We start from the raw sequence: 6,090 nt of genomic DNA, 5'->3' as shown, positions 1-6,090 counted from the left end.
CTTTCTTTGGGGGCGGGGCTACACGTGACATCACGTGACGTGGCAAAAATACGTGTGAGGCAGTTCCCCTCATCGGGCTGAGTGTTTTGATATATGACATGTCCATGTTGTGCAAACTTTTTGATTCGCTTATTTTGGGGGCGGGGCTACACGTGACGTCACGTGAATACCCGGTGGGGTGCCAATACTTTTGGACAAAAGTGACTACTAAGTGTTTTGCCATTTCATGTAAAAACTGCAGTCATTATGGAATTCTACTTATTATTATACTGCATAGAACAATCATTTGGGGGCGGGGCTACACGTGACGTCACGTGAATACCTGGTGGGGTGCCAATACTTTTGGACAAAAGTGTATTGACTGGGGGCCAATACTTGTGGAAACATTGGATTGATAGTGTGGAGTTGATAGTTACATGTATTGAGAGTGTGCTTTACATCTACAGAGAGAACAAAAGAATTTTAAGAATTCTCCATTCAAGTCTATGGGAAAAAAAAACCCTTTGAGCTTCCGTAGCGGGAATTCCGGAATTCCGATGGCTTATAAAAGTCATAGCACACCTGTCCTCAATGAGCCGGTCGATTTGACACCTCATTCATGGGTCTAGGACAAAAGCTGCGGGACAAGTTACGCGCCGAAAAAGTGTCCAGAAGAAGAAGAATAATAACTAGAATGTACATTTCCTGAAGAAAATGTGAATGGTGCTTGCACGTGGCAAGTTCCCTTCATCGTGCTGAGTGTTTTGATATATGACATGTCCATGTTGTGCTAACTTTTTGATTTCGCTTACTTTGGAGGCGGGGCTACACGTGACATCACGTGACGTGACCAAAACACGCGTGAGGCAGTTCCCCTCATCGGGCTGAGTGTTTTGGTATATGACATGTCCATGTTGTGCAAACTTGCAAACTTTTTGATTTCGCTTATTTTGGGGGCGGGGCTACACGTGACGTCACGTGACGTGACTAAAACATGCGTGAGGCAGTTCCCCTCATCGTGCTGAGTGTTTTGATATATGACATGTCCATGTTGTGCAAACTTTTTGATTTCGCTTATTTTGGGGGCGGGGCTACACGTGACGTCACGTGACATGACCAAAACGCGCATGAGGCAGTTCCCCTCATCGTGCTGAGTGTTTTGATATATGACATGTCCAAGTTGTGCAAAATTTTGGATTTCGCTTATTTTGGGGGCAGGGCTACACGTGACGTCACCAAAACACACGTGAGGCAATTCCCCTCATTGGGCTGAGTGTTTTGATATATGACACGTCCATGTTGTGCAAAATTTATGATTTCGCTTATTTTGGGGGCGGGGCTACATGTGACGTCACGTGAATACCCGGTGGGGTGCCAATACTTTTGGACAAAAGTGGCTATTAAGTGTTTTGAAATTTCATGTCAAAACTGCAGTCATTATGGAATTCTACTTATTATTATACTGCATAGAACAGTTTGTTGGGGGCGGGGCTACACATGACGTCACGTGAATACCCGGTGGGGTGTCAATACTTTTGGACAAAAGTGTATTGACTGGGGGCCAATACTTGTGGAAACATTGGATTGATAGTGTGGAGTTGATAGTTACATGTATTGAGAGTGTGCTTTACATCTACAGAGAGAACAAAAGAATTGTAAGAATTCCCCATTCAAGTCTATGGGAAAAAAAAAACTGAGCTTCCGTACCGGGAATTCCGGAATTCCGATCGTTTATAAAAGTCATAGCACACCTCTCCTCAATGAGCCGGTCGATTTGACACCTCATTCATGGGTCTAGGACAAAAGCTGCGGGACAAGTTACGCGCCGAAAAAGTGTCCGGAAGAATAATAATAATAATAAGTATGCAGAATAACAATAATGATGCTTTGCAAGCACCATTAATAATAATAAGTATGCAACAATAATGATGCTTTGCAAGCACCATTAACTATAACGTACATTTCCTGAAGAAAATGTGAATGGTGCTTGCACGTGGCATCACGTGACGTCATCAAAATACACGTGAGGAACATCCCCTCATTGTTGTGAGTGTTTGATATGTCGCATGTCCATGTTGTAAAAAGTTTTTTGATTTTGCATATTTTGGGGGCGGGGCTGCGGCACAACTGGAAGGCCAGTTAGTACACCGATTTAAAAGTTTGTTCAGAGTATCACCCTAAAGGAGCTGGCTGAGTTTGGTGTGGATAGTTCGAAAGCTTGCCGAGTTATAAACCTCCAAATTTTATAATGGGAGTCTAAGGGGAAAAAGGCCATTTTGAGACCCGGTACTGGAAGTACCGGTACTCGTATCACTTATAAAAGTCATAGCACACCTCTCCTCAATGAGCTGGTCGATTTGACATGTCATTCATGGATCTAGGTCAAAAGCTGCGGGACAAGTTACACGCCGAAATTTTGTCCGGCACAATAGTAATAATGTTGCTTTGCAAGCACCATTAATTAAAGCTGCAAGCAGCATTTCCCGGGTTCAAGCGTTTAAGGCCTTTAGGAAGTTTAAGGCCTTAAAGGATTTTCACATACACAAAGTGACCCACAAGTTACAGAGGGTGGCACCCGCTCCTAACCTAGTGTCTCTAATACAGAAAAGCTTACCAATGTGTTGCACAATATATGTCATGTGAAGTACTCACCTGTCCAGTTTTCCCTAAAATAAACAAAGTCATATCCATAAAGCGAAGAAACACAAGCATCCAGATGCAGAACGAGTTACCCGCAAGTCACATACACAAAGTGACCGGCAAGTCACATACACAAAGTGACCCGCAAGTCACGTACACAAAGTGACCCACAAGTCACATACACAAAGTGACCCGCAAGTCACATACACAAAATAACTAAGAAATTGGGATACATGAACAGTCTGACATACTAAAACCGAATGAACAACAATATAGCCCTCTAATTGAAGCTGAATGTGCTTGGAGGAGAGCACTAATTCTAGAACACTGAGAGCACTGATTCTAGAACTGTGTTCGGACTGTGATGTCACACAGGATAATGAAGATTGACAGGAGATGTCCAATGGTAGGGATCTGAAAAGATAGATAGTGGAGCAAAGAGAGAGAGAGAGAGAACAAGAACAAACAATCGCCGCGGTTTTTGAACTGTGACCTCAGTTTGACCTCTTTCACATGTGTCCCAGGTTTGGTGTTGATAGCTCATTTAGTTCTTGAGTTATTGACATTTTAGTAAAGCTGGCTCCTCACAGTCCAAACGTTTTGGGGCCCCTTAAGGACCCTGAATCAATATTTCGACTTTTTTTCGAAGATTATTGACCTTGAGACTCGAGAGAATATTACTGCACTGGATTGGTCTCGACCAGGCGAAAAACCTAGGACTAGTTTGCAAAAGTAGGTTTCGGACAAAATGTGCTATAGCGAAAAAATTTAATGGCGGAAATGAAATCGGAGATATACGTTTTTTAAGTTATGAGCGAAGGATTCCAATGATATAAAGCACTTGAGATTTGGACATAGGGTTTAGGGGTTATGGGGACAAACGCGTTGAGGGGCGCAGAAATGCCCCAAATTGTCCGATTCTGCTGAAACCTTGGCCCTGAGTAACTGAGACCAGTACTACCATCTGACCAAGTTTTAGCTCTCTAGGCCTGACGGTTTGGGCTGCACGATCGTTTCTAGGGCGGAATAATAATAATAATAATAATAATAATAATAATAATAAAAATCCTAACAAAAACAATAGGTTTCCAGCGCTTCGCGCTTGAACCCTAATAATAATAATAATAATAATAATAATAATAAAAATCCTAACAAAAACAATAGGTTTCCAGCGCTTCGCGCTTGAACCCTAATTAAAGCTGCAAGCAGCATTTCCCGGGTTCAAGCGTTTAAGGCCTTTAGGGAGTTTAAGGCCTTAAAGGATTTTCACATACACAAAGTGACCCGCAAGTTACAGAGGGTGGCACCCGCTCCTAACCTAGTGTAGAGATGAGCCGGATACTCGGCTGAAACGAGTATCCGGTACGGATAAAGCACTTCTGCCGAGTACGAGTATTATACGAGTAATACGAGTCAATATCTGTGCTCGGATTGAATGAAAATCATCATTGGGTAGCTGATTGTGTCAGCGTTCTGTGATAGGCTAGTCACAGTGCCCCTCCCCTACAGTGATAGGTTAGTTACAGCGCCCCTCCCCTACAGTGATAGGCTAGTCACAGCGCCCCTCCCCTACACACATACAGATGTATTGTGTTGCACTCGGGTTCGCGGGTCTTTTCCGTTAACGTTTAGGGTTTCTTCAGCTTTTTACTTAATATGTACTTACTAACCAGTAGAGTTCTGGTAAACGTGGGTTCGTTCAGACGTGGTGCTTGCTTGGTAGAATGCGACTTGCATTGCGTCTCTGCCTGTCGGAGATTTTTTTTCTTTTTTAAACCTTCAACTGTCTCTAACCAGTAACCAGAGACTGAGTGTCTGACACGTTTTTGCTGTATTTCATAAAAACATAAAGGTAGTAAGCTAGTGTTATAAATATTACAAATTAATTATTACCGGTTAAAGCCCCGCCCGTTTCAAGATAAGCCCCGCCTACTTCCGGGTTAGGCCCCACCCTTTCCGAGTACGTATACAGATACAGATAATTCATATGGTTAACAGATACGGATACAGATACAGATAATGCTGTACTCCCTAAAACTTTTCCCTAAAACATACTAAATCATACTAAAAAAACATACTAAATCCCTCTGACATACTAAAACTGAATGAACAACAATAGAGCCCTCCAATTGAAGCTGAATGTGCTTGGAGGAGAGCACTAATTCTAGAACACTGAAAGCACTGATTCTAGAACTGTGTTCGGACTGTGATGTCACACAGGATAATGAAGATTATGAAGAAACTGGCTCCTCACAGTCCGAACATTTTGGGGCCCCTTAAGGACCCTGAATCAAAATCTCGACTTTTTTTAGAAGATTATTGACATTGAGACTCCAGAGAATATTAATGCATTGGATTGGTCTCGATCAGGCGAAAAACCTAGGACTAGTTAGCAAAAGTAGGTTTCGGACAAAATGCGCTATAGCGAAAAAATTTAATGGCGGAAATGAAATCGGAGATATACGTTTTTTAAGACATGAGCCAAGGATTCCATTGATATAAAGCACTTGAGATTTGGACATAGGGGTTTTAGGGGTTTAGGGGTTATGGGGACAAACACGTTTTGGGGCGCTGAAGCGCCCCAAATTGTCCAATTCCGCTGAGATTTTGGCCCTGAGTAACTGTGACCAGTACTACCATCTGACCAAGTTTGAGCTTGTTGTGAAAAATCCTGGAGCCTTAAGAGAATATATTTATATTATTATATTATATTATTATTATATTATATTAACCAGAAGTCAGAGGGTGAATAAAAGAGGCACTCTTTATTATAGTAACTCAGCAGACAGGAGAAGAAAGAGTGTAAACAGGGGACTCAGGGCCATAGAATAGAACTGTTCCAGACACGTAATGAGCTCATGGGTGATATGAAGTAGCTGGAAGCGGCGATAGCTCTGCGGGCACTGGCCTTGGGTAGGGAGACGGACGAGGATGGTGAGGTGAGGACATGATGGGGCGACCAGGATGAGCTGGCTGAGGCGTAGGGTCTGAGGAGAGATAAGGGGAGTTAGAGGAGATAGAGGAACAGGAGCTTGAGATAAGGGTAAACAATTCCAGCCTGAGCAAGGACAGGCTGAGATCATAACATGAAACATGCGATCAAAACAAAGTTGAAGCTTTTAGCAGTTTAGTCATCAAAGAACTCCATTGTTTACTTTTATGTACACAAGCAACATTATAGTAGCAATAGCTTAACAATAGTGATAACAGTATAGCAACAATAGTTTAGCAATAGTGGCAATATAAGATGACAAATAGATAAGAGCTTTCTTTTAACATAATAACTTTTGACATAAAATCAGACTCATAGAGTGGCTTATAATTATTAAAAATCATGTATAGAAGAAAATAACAAAGGAGAAACTTACCCATTACAGTTGAATGAAGGATTAATCTTCAAGACATCTGGCATGGAAAAAAACTTAGAGGCAAATGTAACTTCGACCAGGGAGTGAGGCTCTTTTTTGAGCA

General features: G+C 42.1%; 1 protein-coding gene across 2 annotated transcripts in view; it reads left to right on the top strand.

Moving 5' to 3' along the window:
* LOC132843539 (NACHT, LRR and PYD domains-containing protein 3-like) overlaps positions 1–6,090 on the top strand; it is a 924,649-nt gene that overhangs the window by 384,978 nt on the left and 533,581 nt on the right. The gene's annotated exons all lie outside the window — the stretch shown is intronic.

The sequence above is a fragment of the Tachysurus vachellii genome, chromosome 3 (assembly GCF_030014155.1).
Source record: "Tachysurus vachellii isolate PV-2020 chromosome 3, HZAU_Pvac_v1, whole genome shotgun sequence".
NCBI classification, from domain to species: domain Eukaryota; kingdom Metazoa; phylum Chordata; class Actinopteri; order Siluriformes; family Bagridae; genus Tachysurus; species Tachysurus vachellii.
This window is presented reverse-complemented; position numbering and strand designations above follow the sequence as displayed.